Below are 17,562 nucleotides of genomic sequence, written 5' to 3'. Positions count from 1 at the left end.
TCAAACTCGGATTAGGATTCCAATCTACTCAAGCTTTATTATTTTTGGCATAAGTTTCAACTCCAATATCATATTGTGATCATTCAAATTAAGCTAGAAAGATAACTCAAAGAGATAAAACTTTGTAATTTATGAAAAGTCCAAATTATGACATAATGAGCCAAAACAGGCCAGTTAAGTGGAACTTGAAAACCAAGGATTTTTTTTCCAAACAATAATTCTACTTATAAGAGGATTTCTTAGACTATTTAAATTATAAAGGCTTTTTAGGTCAAAATTCAAGGATAGCTACCTTAGAACAAAATTAGGGTTTTACTTAGAGTTTCTTTTCAATTTTTAGCGTATTTCTTGGGTGTAATAGTTTGCTAGAAGCCTTGTTAAGGCATGGGTTGAAACCCAACCTTCTTTTGGTATATTCTTAATAATACTTTGATGATTTTAAAGCTTAAATTCTTGTTATTTATTTATTTATTATTATTGAAATCGCAGCATGTGACTAGTCTGGAATCGCTCAAGACAAATGTCAATTGTATATTAATAGGTAAAAGCTAAGAGAAAATCTAATTGGAATTCAATTAGAGTCTAATTTTGCGCTATGTGTCCCGTCTAATCTAAGTTTTAAATTTTTGTGCCAAGTAAATTAATTTAGTGTAAAAATTAGATTTCAATTAGAATTTAATCTTGCGCTATGTGTCCCACCTAATCTAAGTTTTTTTAATTTTTGTGTCAAATGAGTTAATTTAGTGTAGAAAACTAGGAGTCCAATATAAATAAATCATAAAAAAACCCTAATCATATAACTAAAAACAATTTAAATTTATAAGTAATTTATGTAATATACCATGACTATGTATGGTCCATTACTAACTAGGTTATATATATATATATATATATATATATATTAAACCATAATTTAGAGAAAATTCAACTAGAATCAAAATTGAGTTTTGCTTTTGTTAGCTTTCCATACAAATTAAATTGTTTTGATTTTTATTATTATTTTTTCTTTGAACTAATAAGCATATTTTTTATACAATTTTTATTCAGATATTTGTATGCGAAGATATTGAATGTAACAAACTGTAATTGAGCTGAACAATCTCATACACCTATTCCTATTCAATCTAAGAAATATTATTTGACCAATTTATTATTTTATTTTGTGTTGTATTTAGTAGAATTTCACTGACAATAATTGTGAATTGATATTGTATATGTAAAACCGATGGTGATTTTCAAAATTATATACATAAAAATAATGTAATGAGAAACTTGAAATATCATGAAAATTGAAAGAAAAAACTATTTTAGTACCTGCAAATGTACTAGTCAAACTATGTCTTATATGTTTAATAATCCAAGCTAATATCACTAACACCACTACAATTCATCATTTCCGTGTGTAAACATGAGTTACATACTAATCTATATATATAATAATAGGTAAAACTGAGAGCAAATCCAATTAAATTTCAAATTAGAATTCAATTAGAGTCTAATTTTGCGCTATGTGTCCCATCTAATCTAAGTTTTAAAATTTTTGTACCAAGTGAGTTAATTCAATGTAAAAACTAGATTTCAATTAGAGTTTAATTTTGCGACATGTGTCCCATTTAGTTTAAATTTTTTTTTATTTTTTTGTACCAAATGAGTTAATTTAGTGTAAAAAATGAGGAGTCCAATATAAGTAAACCATAAAATACATAATTTTTGAATGATTTTATATTTATGAGCTTTTTTCTTTGTAGAACTAAAAACAATTTAAGTTTATAAGTCACCTATATATATCTCTCTCTCTTTTAATAAATAAAGCTGAGAGAAAATCCAATTAGATTTTAAATTGAAATTCAATTAGAATCTTATTTTACATCACATGTCCCATCTAATAAAAAATTTTAAATTTTTGAACCAAGTTAGTTAGTTCAGTGTAAAAATTGGATTTTAATTAGAATTTAATTTTACGGCATGTGTTCCATATAATTGAAATTTTTTTAATTTTTGTGCCAAATGAGTTAATTCAGAGTAGAAAACGACGAGTCCAATATAAAGAAATCATAAAAAAAAAACATAAACATATGTCTAACACTGTATATAAAATTAGAGGAAGAGAGAGTTTGAATGATTTTATATTTATGAACCTTTTTTTTATAACTAAAAACAATTCATTTGGCACAAAAATTATATATATATTGTAGGGACTGAAATCAGATTAATCCCAAAATAGGATTGGGTTCAAACCCAAGCGGTCCAAATAATAAATTTGTAGAGCGTGGATGGAAGAACTAGATCTATTCCAGAAGAAAGACAATCGAATTTGATAGTTTTGGATTGTTGGGCATAAGTAAGACTAGAAAATCTATGTTCGGAATAGCTCAAGGAGTTTATATTATACTGTCTTGTTGAACAATAAAATTATACAAGAGTCACAGTCCTGTTCTTACATAATCTTTCTCTTTTTTTCTGACCCCCTTTCTTTAGTACATCTTTCCATGTTATATATTTCAGTCTTGGTGTTGCCCTTACCACACACGTGTAGGTTATATTCGGGGAACTTCTTCCTGTTCCATCCAGCACTTCCCTAAACCATCAACTTATGGCTGTAAGGCTGCTTGATCACTGTTCAAGCGTCACTTCCACATTAATGCGGTTAGAGAGTTGGTTATGAGTCATTTAATGCGGAGGTAGCAGCCTTTTGAAGATATTTGTTGCCCTTCTCCTTTCTTATCCCTTGTCTGACGTCTAACTTAGTGATGGTGTAACTCTGAAGTAAGTCCATGATGATATGGCACTCGAATTGACCTCGGACACATGTTGCCGAGATGACTTTTATCCTTGGACGCTTGTTGGGCTTATCTCATATTATCTCTACTCCTCTCTTCATTCCGTTCTCCTTATAATCTTATCTGGACTTCCTCGGATTGTCTAAAGTCCTCGGATTGGGCTATAGCCCAGTTAGTACTGCCTTAACAGTACTTACTGACTAACTGGTCCCCACACACACACACATATACATATAAATATATATATATATATATATATTAATAGGTAAAGTTTAGAGAAAATCCAATTAGATTCTACATTTGAAGTCCAATTTTGCGTTATGTGTTCTAAATTATTTATTTTTAGAGAGAGTTTTATTTCTTAATTTTGGAATCAAATGTGGGATCATATCATAAATATTATCCATTCAAGTGAATTATTGTGTACAAAAACCAAAAGGTCTAGAATTAATGAACATAAAAATATTTAAAAAATGGATAATTTACATTTTCTACCTAATAACATTCTTACAAGACTTTTTAAAGAGTTATATATATATATATATATATATATATAAGAATGACTATCAATAATATTTAAATTATATATGTAAGATTATTATACTATGCATCTTAATGTGTATCTTTTGAGTATATCCATACATATGTATGATGTTACAAGCTAGTATATATTAATAGACAAAACTGAGAAAAAAATCCAATTAGGTTCTAAATTGAATTCTAATTGTTGTTCAATTTTGCGCCATGTGTCCTATACTCCTATTTAAGGATTTTTTATTATTTAATTTTGTTCTTGGTGAGTTAATGAGGTGCAAAAGACGAAGAGTCTAATATAAATAAATCATCAAGAACTCAATAAAAAAAAAAGAGTAAATTCATGTGTATATCCAAAAGAAATTAAAATAAAGAGAGAGAGAGAGAGAATAATTTGAATACATATATGTATGTAATTATAATCTTTTTTAATTGTACCGTGCATATACATGGGTTATATACTAGTATATATTAATAGGCAAAATTGAGAGAAAATCCAATTAAATTTCAAATTGGAATTCAATTAAAGTCTAAAATTTTGCGCCATGTGTCCCATCTAATTTAAGTTTTTAAATTTCTATGTTAAGCGAGTTAATTTAGTGTAGAAATTAGATTTCAATTAGAGTTTAATTTTATGCCACGTGTCCTATCTAATCTAATTTTTTTAAATTTTTGTGCCAAATGAGTTATTTTAATGTAAAAAATGAGAAGTCCAATATAAATAAACCATAAAAAAAACCTAATCATATATCTAATGCTATATAGTCCAGTATAAATAAACCATAAAAAGTATAATCATATATCTAACTCTATATATAAAACTAGCATGTAACCCATGCAAACGCATGAATGTATTTAACATTAAACATAATTTTTATTATAAAAGAATAAATAATTAGTCAAATTATTATTAAAAAAAATAGCATATAACACATGCATTAATGCATACATATAGATACATTTAAAATTAAACACAATTTTTATCATAAAAATATAGATAATTAGACAAAAATTTCTTAAGTAAACGTAATTAGTCACATATTAAAATTCTTACCTAAATTTAATACTATTTATGATCATTTTTATTCTTTAATTTTTAATAAGATAAAACGTGCAGTTTTTTTTTTGTTGTGTGGTGTTGAGTATATGTGATTATTTTTTTTATTTTATTTTATAGTTCATTAATATTAGATTCTTAGTATTTTGCACTTATTAACTCATTTGACACAAAGATTAAAAAACTTAAATGGACACATGACACAAATTTAAGTGGATAATTATGATGTGGTCTCCACATAAATTTAGATATATGACGCAAAATTAGATTGTAATTTCAAATTCTAATTGAACTTTCTCTAAGCTCTACCTATTTATATATATTTGCTTTTTTAAACCAAAGTTTAAAGAAAATTCAATTAGAATCAAAATTGGATTTTGCTTTTGTTAGCTTTTCATACAAATTAAATTGTTTATATTTTTGTTGTTATTTTCTCTAAACAAATTAGCATTTTTTTTATACTGTTTATATTTAGATATTTTGTATGTGAAGATATTGAATGTAATAAACTATAAGTGAGCGAAACAATCTCATGCACCTATCCTTATTCAATTTATGAGATACTATTTAATCAATTTATTATTTTATTTGTGTTGTATTTAGTAGAATTTCACAGATAATAATTGTGAATTGATATTGTATATGTAGTATTCAATAATGATTTTCATAATTGTAAATTGATATTGTATATATAGTATTCAATAATAATTTTCAAAATTATATATATAATAGCAATGTAATGAGAAACTTGGAGCAACCAATATCATGAAAATTGCAAAGAAAAACTATTTTGTTGAACTATATTTTATATGTTTAATAACCCAAACTAATATAAATAGTACCACTTCAATTCATCATTTCCATACATAAGCACATGTTACATACTAGTTGATCATAATGTCTAACACCAATTAGCGAAATTTCATCCACATATGGAAACATCTTATGTGTACAACATTGTTAGTAATTGCATAACATGTGATTTATGGGGCGCCAACATGATGTTGGAGGCTCTTGAACTTTCATGATGATGGAGATGTAGCATTGAGCCTACATGATATGTTGACATGGCAGCTAATATGATATTTATGCTGATGTCTTGGGTGATATAGAATATAGTACTTTGATGTTTGGATGACATGACAAGACCCCTCCCTTGTTTTTTTTTTTTTTAACCAAAAATTTTTATTCAACAAAAACTAAATTACAAGGAAACTAAAATGGCAACTTGCTCTTGAACTTTCATGACGATGGAGATGTAGCATTGAGCCTACATGATATGTTGACATGGCAACTAATATGACATCTATGCTATGTCTTCGGTGATAAAGTACATCGATGTTTGGATGACATGACAAGACCTTTTGTTTTTTGTTTTTATTTTTTTTTATTTTTTTATTTATAAACTAAAAATTTTTATTCAACAAAAACTAAATTACAAGGAAACTAAAATGGCAACCTCCCATTCTTCATGACTATACACATTGCGGATTGCGGCATGTTAATGAGATTGACGTTGACATCAATTTTATTTATTTATTTTTTTTGGCCTTTTAAATATGAAAATCAAGCCAAATTCAGGGGTTTGGACGATGACTCACTTTATCTATATCTATATATATTTAAAAATTAAAGCGTAATATTTAATGTGGTTTTAATGTAGTTAAGTGCCGTTGTACCACTTCATTTGTCACATCATTGACTATATAATCATTTTTTTCTTATTTATTTTTACAATATTAAATATATAAATAGATTGATTTTACACAATCATCTTGAGTGGTTTAATTTTACATATTACTTTGTCTTTACATATTCTACTTTAATTTATATATTTATAACTAAACAATAAAATAAATGAAGAATCAAAAACCAAAAACCAAAAAACTCACCTTGTGGGTGAGTTTGGTTCAGTTTTTTCAAGTTGTGCTTTTTGAAAAAGTGGCGGTTTTAAAAAGTGCGGTATGAAATTAAGTTTTTTTGAAAAGTAAAGTGTTCGGTAAAAACTATCAAAAAGTGTTTTTTAAAAAAGCTGAGTGTTTAGCTAACATTTATAAAAATGACAGTTTGAGTTTGTAAATTACCAAAAAGGACAAGATATATATGAAGAGAATTTTTTGTTTTAATTACCTCTCTTAATGCAAGTTATGGACACAATATTTTCACAAAAATTTCACAATAAGTCTATATGACAAGTTGTTAATGGTAGGAAAAAAATAATGTCACTAATAGGTCTAGATGAGAACCAATAACAACTTACTATGTAAACTTTATTATGAAATTGTTATAAAAAAATTCTGTCAATAGCACTATTTTTTTTTTCTAAAGAAAATAGTACTAGTTTAAAAAGTTTAGAGATATGATAAAATGTTACAATATTTTCACAATACTACACACACACAAAAAATGAGAGAAGAAGAAGCCGTAGCTACAGAAGAAGAATTTCGCAATAGAAGAAGAAGCCCGCAGCAGTAGTGAGTTTATGGGTTTATGTTGGAATTGAAAATTGCACATTTGATTTAGAATTTTGTAGTCTGTTTGGTTGGTTAGAAGTTGGAGGAAAGAAAAAGAAAAAAGAACCACTACTACCTGCATGGTGCGATTCTTCTTTTGGGTTTCTTGCAATTGACGAGGAGAGAGCATAGAGTGTAGAGAAATTATTCTCCTACATGATGTTATTTTTTATTTTTTATAATAGAGATCTTGGTAAAATTGGGATTTCAAAATAAAAATAAGGGTAGTTTAGGGATAATGCTGAAAATGACTAACGGTAACATTTCAAACTTATTTGCATTTTCGGCAAAGTAGCTCTGAGGTCCAATATGAAAACGTGATAGTCCTTCATATTTGAAAAAGCTGCTTTTTGATAACGTGCAATGACAATAATTTACCAAACACGCATTTTGGATTTTGGGCTTGGAAACGTGCGTTTTGGGCTCTAAAAGTGTAAACAAACGTACACTATATAAAATAATGGAAGCTTTACAATAAATGTTATAAAACTCTTTTTGCAACATGTCATTAGAATCCTTTCTTATATTTAATTTTTATTTTTGCAATTTTTATTTTGTTCAACATTTCTTCATCTTCAACCATTATCTTCTTACTTCAATCTTTCATATCCTCCCATCATTGTCTTCTTAAATTCTTAATTTGATTCCCTTTATAGATTTTTAAATTTTCTCATTTTTATCTTTTTAAATTCTACCGTTTCATTTTGTTAAACCTTTCATCTACCTCTACCATTCCTCTTCCATCTTATTTTTCATATAAATTTCATATTTCTTCATTTCCACCTCTCACTCTCACCTATTCCTTTCAAGTCATTTACATAAAAAAAAAAAAAAAAAAAAAGGTCAATATTCACTTTCTCTCTCCATTTTTTTTTTAAAAAAATATAGTTTTAACCACTTTTTTTCATTGTTTTAACCATTTTATTTTCACTAATGGTTCTTTTTGTTATTGTTGATTTAATTGTTAAATCACAATTGTTTCTCTTTTTGGCAAATTTGTATCGATTTTATGTATATTTAGGTATTTTGGTATTTCAATTCTCAATCACAAGCTCTTTTTCTTTATCCCATTGGTTTTATTTGATTTGAGTTAATAATTAGTTGTTTTGCAAGTTATAATTTGATTTTTTTTAGTGATCCATTTAGATGTTAAATTATGAGACTTTACTAAGTTTTGTTTATTTTTTAAGCTTTTTGGGTGGATAAATTTGTAATTTTTTTAGAGAAAGTACTCTTAACAGTTGTATTAGAAGTACTCTCTAGTGCTACTTATTTAGACAAAAACAAAGGTTAATCAAATGAAAATAATAGGATGAAGAATTTGTAATTTTTTTAGAGAAAGTACTCTTAACAGTTGTATTAGAAGTACTCTCTAGTGCTACTTATTATAATATAAGGATGCATATAGAAACTTAATTATGATTTTTTGCTAATAATTTTTTATTTAATAATCTTTTTGGGAGGAAGAATTTGTAGTTTTTGCAAAGAAAATAATCTCAATAGATTATTAACAACATACAATTTGTTTTCCTAATCAGTCTAATTAATCATTATTAACGATGATTGTTATGTCATTTTATTTGTTTGTAAAGCATCTTCATATGCGTATGTTTTGATTCGGTAATTGTGATGCCCAAACTCGGCGGTTCTACCTATAGGGAGGAAGAATTTGGCCTCCCAGTTTATTTGTTGGTGGGTTTCCTTGCACTCCTACTAGGTATAGCTTCAAACGCTGTCTTGGCAGCCCAACCCTCTCACTCCTACTCCTCCTAATCCTAGTTTTTACCCTTCCCTGAATTCTCCTCTCTCCCTCTCTCCCTTCTTCCCTCTTTATTCTTCACTCCTTTCTATTTTTCCAACCCTTTTTCCATTCATCCTCCCTCCCCTCTTATAGTCTCCCCTTAGTGGGGATCCAAATAATTACATCTGCATCAATTCCCATGTAATCCCACTTCTGCCCAAAATCCAAGTAAACTGGTCCCTTCTGAGAATTCTTTTGAAACTTGCACCTAACGCCAAACAGTGCTTGGTAGCAGATTTCCCCAAGGCACTAACTGTGATCGGGGACCAACCCGAGTCCTAACTATCCCCTCTTCGGCCATCCCTAGCCTACTTGTCGGTACTAGACCTAGCCCGGCCCAACTATGGTAGGCCACCTCCGAGCATTGATCCTGAGCCCTTATACTTTTGCCATTGGGCTACACCTACCCCAACAATGTTGGGCCAATATTAGTCACCGACCCCAGGTCCCTCCAGTAATATTTATAAATGTATTAAGATAAGCAATGTATTCAATAAAAGAAATATGATCAAACTTTGTATACTTCAAAAAAGATATATTGGTTTGTGATTAAAGATAACATTAAAATAGAAGGTTTCAGGTTGAAGTTTTATGAATGGTGGAAAAACTCTATTTTTCTCATTCCTTTCTAACTATCATAATGAAAAGAAAGTGTATATAAATATAAATATATATATAATTTTACTTATAGAGTACACAAAATTTAATTACTTAAAAAAAAGAAAAGAAAAGAAAGCAATATGACATTATTTATTAAAAAAAAAAAAGGATCATTGCAACTAGTTTTTTTTTTTTTAAAAAAAAAAAAAAAAAAAATAAGTGGATGATGCCTCACTTGTTGCTGTGCTTGGCGACTTGGTGAACCATATGAGTGGACCAGTCGTCTAAGAGCAGGCCATGTAGGTTGAGGAGGATAACATGCATAAAGGAGGCTATGACGTTAAGAGTACTCACAGTGGGTGTGTAATAAAAAAAAGTGTAAAATTTGTATATTTTTGTCTAAAAATGATCCACAATAGTAAGTGTATAATTGTATAAATTTACAAGTTTGCTATAATAACAATGTGAATTTACACTGACATTATTCATTTTGCATTTAATTTTGTATTTTTTCTTTACATATTCCGAGGATGAATGAAGAAAGTCGATGATGGTTGTTGCATGTAAAGAAAAAAAAAATTAAGAAAAATTGGTATTTTAATGAAATGTAGTGTAAAATAGATTATTGGATATGAAGTGTGCATTTGGGTCCGGCTGATGCGTTTGCGTTTTTTTTTTTTTTTTTTTTTTTTTTTTTTTCACGCGTTTTGGGACAAATTTTACTGTTACGGCTACTGTTCATGAACAGTAGCTGATGACTTACATAATTTGATATAATTTATCACTTCTCAACTTTAAACTTTAGTCTAGTTTTATTTATTTTTATTGATTTTAGACTTCATTATTGTTATTTTAAATTTTATTGCAGATTTGAAGAAAATGAAGATTTATTCAAATAAAAGAGACGAAGCAGCTAGAGAGAATATTGTGTTTTGGATGAATGGAGGCTGAAGGAAGATTTTTTCTTTGGCTTGAGAATTGGCATGAAAAGCGGGTCCCTTTTGGTTTTGAGGCAGGCGGTTTGACTTCATCTTGACAGAGAGGCACGCATGAATTGGAGAGATTGAGTGGGTTTTTTGGGCTGCAACAAGTTTTGGGCTGAACTTTAAAAACGTAGGGCTAAAAGAGAACTAAAAAAGGAGGTGCTGAACAGAAAAGAAAGAAGGAGGCGCTGAACAGAGAGAACAAAAGAAAAGAGGCGCTGAAGCAGAAAAGGGGGCTGAACAGAAAAGAAATTGAAAAACAAGAGAGGGGGACGCTGAAGCTGGTAGAGGCTGAAGGAGATTCTTTTGCGTTCATTTTTTCCTTCAAATCTTCTTAGAAAAATTATGGTAAATTCTTTTATGTTGAATTTAATTTTTAGCATGAACTAAATTTTCTTTATTCTAGGAAAATGATGTAATCTAATTCCGAACTATGCTTGCTTTTCTATGGTAATTTGAATTAATTCTCTTCATGTTTGTCTGGTTTATTCTGAGCTCATTGCTTCTAATTAACTGGCCATTAATTAGATGATTTTAATCTTGTGATTTGCTATCGAAAGAGGGAATTATAAGACAGATCTTGAATATTTCAGCATAGGTAAATATAGAGATCGAAAGACTTGTATGAACCTATGTAGTATTAAAATCGTTAGTCTTAATGCTTTCTTGCTTTATTAAATTGCATACTCTTGTGTAAATTGATGAACAAGAATGTTTCCAATTGACTGTCGAAAGAGGCTTTTAGGAGAGTTTGGAGATTGCTAACAAACAGAGAGAATTAAATTCAATTAGCTAGATGAGTAAAGCATAGTGAGGGATTAGGTGAAATCGATTTCCTAGAAGTTTCTTTCTCATTAAGTTGTTTTTCAAGCAACATCTTTCTTTTCCTCTGCATATCTTTTATTTAAATTGATTTTATTTTGAATTCCAATTACAAAAACCTTAGTAACTTCTCTAGATAAAATCGAGATTAGCATAATTTTAGTATTTGTCAAAAGTAAGTCAAAAGTAAGTTACCAATCCCTAAGGACGATACTCTTCTCATCACTTTACTATAAAACTACGATACTGTGCACTTGCAGTTTTGCACCGATCAGTAGCCGCAAAGTTTGACTTGTTAAACAATTTTTAGCTAATCAGTGCACACCGTGCACTGTTCACGGACCCACAAATTTCACTTTTCAGCAACTTTTTCATTAAAAATGGGTCTCACGGTACTATTCACACATTTAAAAATTATTTTGCTACAGTGTTTTTTAGTTTTCAGCTGTATCCAAACGGAAATTAAGTACATAAAATAAAAAATGTAAGGTTTTATGCTAAAATAAACAGAAATTTTTGTATGAACCAATGGGAATGCTCTTATAATGGGAGCGGTGGATGAAGCGGAAGTGAGAATGTTGGCTTGAATAACGCAAACATTGGTGAGAATACAATTCCCCAAAGGAGGATCTTTTTTTTTTTTTCTTTTTTGTTAAAAGACACACTCCTCCAAAGGAGTTATCACCTAGAAAGAACAACATAACATATGTAACAAATTTCACAATTTTTTGTACAATAGTTGAATTGACAAGTTTTTATTGATTCTTAAAAAAACCCACCATAGACTTTTTTTTATCTACTATTAATAGTTTGTCGCTTAGCTAGGTATGCAAGTTTTTGTCAAAGGATAATTATAGGTTTACATTCTATTAGTAATGTAAATCTTATATTATATATTAAAAAAATCTATATCTATATATATATTTAAAAGTTGAAGCATAGTATTTATAACTGCTGACCACCTATTGCCCCACCTTAATGTTATGTCATTAGCCACATAATTATTATTTTCTTATTTTTTTATTTACAAAAAAGGTATAAATAGATTATTGATTTTACATATTCATCTTGAACGATTATAACTAAATAATGAAATCAATGAAGAATCAAAAACCTAAAACAATATCTATACATATCTGTAGGGTCACAGTTTTGGAACCCAAACCCCTATCTTGTGAAGTCTTGATCCAAAAAGGCCCAATACAATGAATTTTGTAGAGTATGGGTTAAAGAACTAGGTTTAGATAAGTTAGACAAAGGCTTTACATGGGATAAAGGTACACATGGACAAGAACAAAAGCCATTATGTTGAAGAATCTCACGGTCTGAGGAGGTTCAAGAATTAATTTATGTATACAGACTAGTACATTAGGGTTTCTTTGCATGCCACAGTATTCTTCTCTTTCCCCCCCCCCCCTCTTCCTTCTGGGGGCTTTTCTACATTATATAGGCTCTTTCTTATCATCTGGGCTTTACATTTGTTGACTATCCAAGCCTCTACTTGAGCACCTGTCCCATCAGACACTTCTTTTAGTCTTTTGTGAGTTGTGGTAGTCAAGGTAACACTGTTTAGGGGTTTTCTCCACATTAATGTGGCCAGGAAGGTAGCTGTAGTGCATTTAATGTGGTGGTGACAGCCTTTGTTTAGATATTTTGTGTTTTCATTCTTCTCATGTATTTAGGGGATGTGCTTCAGTGGCTTGGACACACCTCTGTTCCGGATTTTGAGTGTCCGAGGAAGAATTCCTCCTCGGACATTCTTTCTTTGTCTCTCATGATAAGGCTTAAAACGTGGATCACTGAGCCACGTTGTCTCTTCGGACGGGCCCAAGGCCCAACTTATTATTTTGGGTCATAGCCCCCACAATAGCCCCTCAAAACTTCGGTTTTTATATCCATCCGAGGAGAAAAGCGGGGTTTTGACTTTTTAAGGGACAGAACCCATTAATTTCCGGTTCGCACGTGTGGGGACAGTTGATTTTGACACGTTGTAAGTTACGAGGCGTTACTTATTAATCCAGGCGGCTTTGTGTCTCCCATATCCAACGGCTAAGCGCAGATCCAACGGTTGACATTTCTCCTAGATCTTTGAGCGGGAGCGACCTTCTCTTTCTCCCCTTGCTATATAAAACCCTAAGGAGACTCTTTTTTGTTTTTCTCTTCTACTAACATATAAGAAGTCCAGAGAACTCCAGAGAACTTCAGCGCCCAGATATTCATGAACATTCCAGACCTTTGAATTTCCGTAGTTATTTCCGTGAGACATCTTTCCTTAAAGAGATTTCTAAGTGCTTTAGAGGTTGTTGTAAGGACACCCGTAAGTTTTCCTTCCTCTTCGTAATCTCGATTTTCATCTTGACCCTCCTTCTCGGCTTATCGGATTGTCTAGATGGGTAGATTTAAGTATCTAGTAGATACTTCAGCCGCCATGGAGGCCTTTAGAGCTAGGTACCGCATCCCGCAGGGGGTGGTTTTGGAGTATTGTCCTCCGGAACGAGTGCTAACCGATAGGGAAGTGGGTCAGGTTGTCATTCCCATGATTGCTTTTATAGAGAGAAGAATGACACTTTCCCTGAAGAGATTTCTAAGTGCTTCAGAGGTTGTTGTAAGGACACCCGTAAGTTTTCCTTCCTCTTCGTAATCTCAATTTTCATCTCGACCCTCCTTCTCGGCCTATCAGATTGTCTAGATGGGTAGATTTAAGTATCTAGTAGATACTCTGGCCGCCATGGAGGCCTTTAGAGCTAGGTACCGCATCCCGCAGGGGGAGGTTTTGGAGTATTGTCCTCCGGAATGAGTGCTGACTGATAGGGAAGTGGGTCAGGTTGTCATTCCCATGATTGCTTTTATAGAGGGAAGAATGACACTTCCCATGCGTAGGATTACTCGGGATTACCTACTTAACCATACGTTGACACCACATCAATGCGCTCCCAACCTATTTAGGGTTTTGGGTAGCATAGACGTTTTGAACGAGCAGATGGGCTTAGGCCTTACATGGCACGACGTAGTTCACATGTACGAGTGCCACCATCTTACCAAAGCGGGATACTACCTTAAATCTCGGTCCAAGGATGTTAGGCTAATTTCCTGTCTTCCTAAGTCCAATAAAGGTATGAAGAATGACTTCCTGATTGTCTCGGGGGAGTGGAGCGACGGTCTTCATTGTCCAACTCAGGCAGGGGATCCAGGTGCGGTACCTTTAGGATCAATCCCTTGGGAAGGGAGTTTAGCCCCTTAGTCTTACTTCTTTTGAAGATTCAAACACCCCTTCTTCTTTTTAACTACAAATTTTCTTCTCGGCTGTTTTATAGATAGGCACCACGTTGCTCCTCGGCTGAGTCTTACGAATGTTCAAGCCTTGAACTGCCTCCTAAGGTCAGAGATTTTTTATGTGCATAAAATATATACAATAAAGTACTCACATATCTACATATTTAGCCTTACTTTTATGTTATTTTGTGACTGATTATATAATATTTTTGTGTTGTAGGTAACAAGGGCTTTACATGCAAAGTGGGGCTAGGCCAATTGAATCAAGCCAACTTACATCCAGCCAGGCATGAATTCAAGAAAAGACCAACCAAATTAAATTTAAGTCCAATTGGAGCAAGGAATCAAAGGAAATTTGCACCAAATCCAAGTCCAATTCGGATTAGGATTCCAGACTACATATTAGTTAGTATTTTTAGCATAACTTTCAGCTCAGATGTCCAATCGAGATGATTCAACTTTGTAGCATAAAGGGCTACAACTTTGTAGTTTACCAAAAGTCCAAATTCTGACGTTAAATGGGCCAAAACTATCAGTTAAGTGAAGCCTAAAAATCTGGGATTTTCTCCAAACGGGAATTCAATTTGTAATAGGATTCCTTGACCTATTTAAAGGCTCTTTAGGGCAAAATTCAGGGGGCAAAGGCTAGTGCTAGGGCTGAGGGCTGAACATATAGAGGGCTGTGGCTAGGACTGGAGCGTAGGAGCAGAACGTGTTTTTTTGTCTATGGCTTTTCTTTAGCACTGTGACTATTTCTTTCTCTATTTTATTTGTTTAGTTTAATTGTTAGTACTTTATTTTTGTGTTTTCTTTCAATTACTATGAGTAGCTAAATTTATAATTAAGGTTGAGGATGAAACCTTGTTAAGGATTTTCAGTAATATTTATGTGATTTGATTTTTCCCACAATAGTTATTCTTTAATGATTTAAATTGTTCTTACTTCATATCAATTGACTAAGATGGGATTCTAGATATGAGTTCAATCATGTTTTTCTCATGATTTAGGATTTGTCTTAATTAATTGAATGCTTGGTTTATTAATTCTTGATTATAAAATTAGATATCTCTTGTGATTTGTCTGTCAATGGATACAATTTATGATTTGATTTTTAGAATTGGATATATCTTGTGATTTGTTTGGTTACGGATACAATTGATGATTTGGTTTTATACTTAAGAAGCGAAGAAAAACATGTTTTAGATTTTTAAACATAAGTTTTAATGATGATATTTTCCATGATAGCAAGATTGATTTCTAGATTATCATGTAGTGAGTTGGGAAAAATTAATGATCATAAATATATACTGATATGACTTACAAGGCGGATTCCAAAACCTTAATTCCTTTCTCTTGATTGTTTACATCTTTTTATTGCTTTATATCTTTTGCTTAGTTTAACTATTTGCTTAATTTTATTATTTGTTTAGTATATTTAATTGCAAAAAAAAAAAAATTATTAAACTAGATTAGGATTAATTTGGTTAAGGTTTAATTAATTTTCCTACATTCATACAAGTCCCTGTGGGTTTGACCTCGTTCTTGTCCAACTATACTTCGGTACGGTTTGTACACTTGCGAGTATTTTAAAATTTCACAACAATTTTCGTTCATGCAGACGGGCAATTGCGTACTGCTCATTTGATCCTAGGTTACGAACCTTTATCCCGCGTTTTCATGGACGTCGGCCAGTCTATAAGAGTTGGTAGCCCAAGGTTGGCCAGGATTGACGTGTCAAAGCCAAGATTTTTGGCTTGAAGGGACCTCCCGCCCGTTGTTTTGCCTATCCTTCAGAACCTTCAACCAGCCGCACTACCTCCTCCAAAAGAAAATCTTGAGGCCGCAACGTTTGTTGAGGAGGAGACTGAGTCCTCTCGTCTCTCTTTAGAAGAAGAGATAGACAAATTTTACTTTGAGGAGGATATTCCAAAGGCTTCTTTAATCGAACTCACGGACACTGAGGGCGAGCCAGATAGAAATTCCGTAATCGGATCTCCTCTTATCGTGATTGCTTGTTCGGACGGTTCTTCCGACGAGGAAGTTGACAACATGGGTTCCAAGGAAAAGAGTTTGCGCGAGCTGATGGCTGCTTGAGGTAAAGGGCAAATCTCGAAGGCGCCTACCAAGAGCCAGACCCACTTTGACCTTCCTCCAGCTCCTCCACAGATTCTAGCCAATCTCAGCTTGAAGTCTAATCCCGACCTGAAGAAGAAAAGGCCGGTTGAGTCCCTCGAGGAAGGTGAAGTAGGTCATCGCCAGGGCAGTAAACAACAAAAAACGACCCGGGAGTAACAGGACAAAAGGGCTCCATCCGTGGAAAGCTGAGAAGAGATGGAGCGAGCTGAAGTGCGTATGACTCCGCGCACCTGAAGCCTTCGGCTTGAAGTGGATGGAGCAGCAATTCCCTATAACGCTTCGGTTCGAGAGTACAACAGGGGCCGAGCGGGGTATATTGTTGAAGCCCTAGAGCAGCCCGTGCTCCTCCCTAGGGACATGGAGGCTTACAGGCGATTTTCACAACCTAAACTTTTCCTATCCTTGAAGAGGGATTTTGCGATGGTAAGGCAATTTATCTTCTCCTTTGTAAGATCACTGAATCATATCATGTTTTAATATGTTATCTTGTTATCTTGTCATTTCTTGGACAGATCACTCAGCAAGTATTTATGGCCAAGGAGTGGTGTCGTGATAATCGCAAGTTAGCTGATGTTGAGGCCCTCTCTCGTGCCAAGGTGGAGAAGGCTCTGGGAGCCCTAAAGCAGGAGCAATACGAGCTATCTGAGAAGCTCAAAAAGGCTGAGTCAGGCTGTAAGAGTGCTGTGGCCGGCCTGGAGACTGCTGAAAAACAAGCTGAGGATGAACCCCAAAAATTGTTCGTGACTCATACCAACCTTACCACTGAAAAACAAATTGTGTTGGATCTCAAGGCCGCGTTGCAGAAAGCCCAAGAAGAGGCCCGGCTTGTAAAGGAAGCAGCTCAACTAGCCAAGGAAGCATCTGAGGCTGAAAAAAGGGCTACCTATCAGCTTGGGGCGGAGAAGACGGAGGCTAGACTCTCCGAGGAGCTGCCAGAGGTATACAGAGATTACTGCAGTATTTCATGGGCTTAGGCCCTTAATGCAGCAGGGATCCCTGCAGACTCTGCCTTAAGATTGCCTGAGAGAGTCTTCTTCCCCCCAGAGATCCGAAAGATTCCTAC

Source organism: Quercus robur, chromosome 4 (assembly GCF_932294415.1).
Source record: "Quercus robur chromosome 4, dhQueRobu3.1, whole genome shotgun sequence".
In the NCBI taxonomy this organism is placed as follows: Eukaryota; Viridiplantae; Streptophyta; class Magnoliopsida; order Fagales; family Fagaceae; genus Quercus; species Quercus robur.
This window is presented reverse-complemented; position numbering follows the sequence as displayed.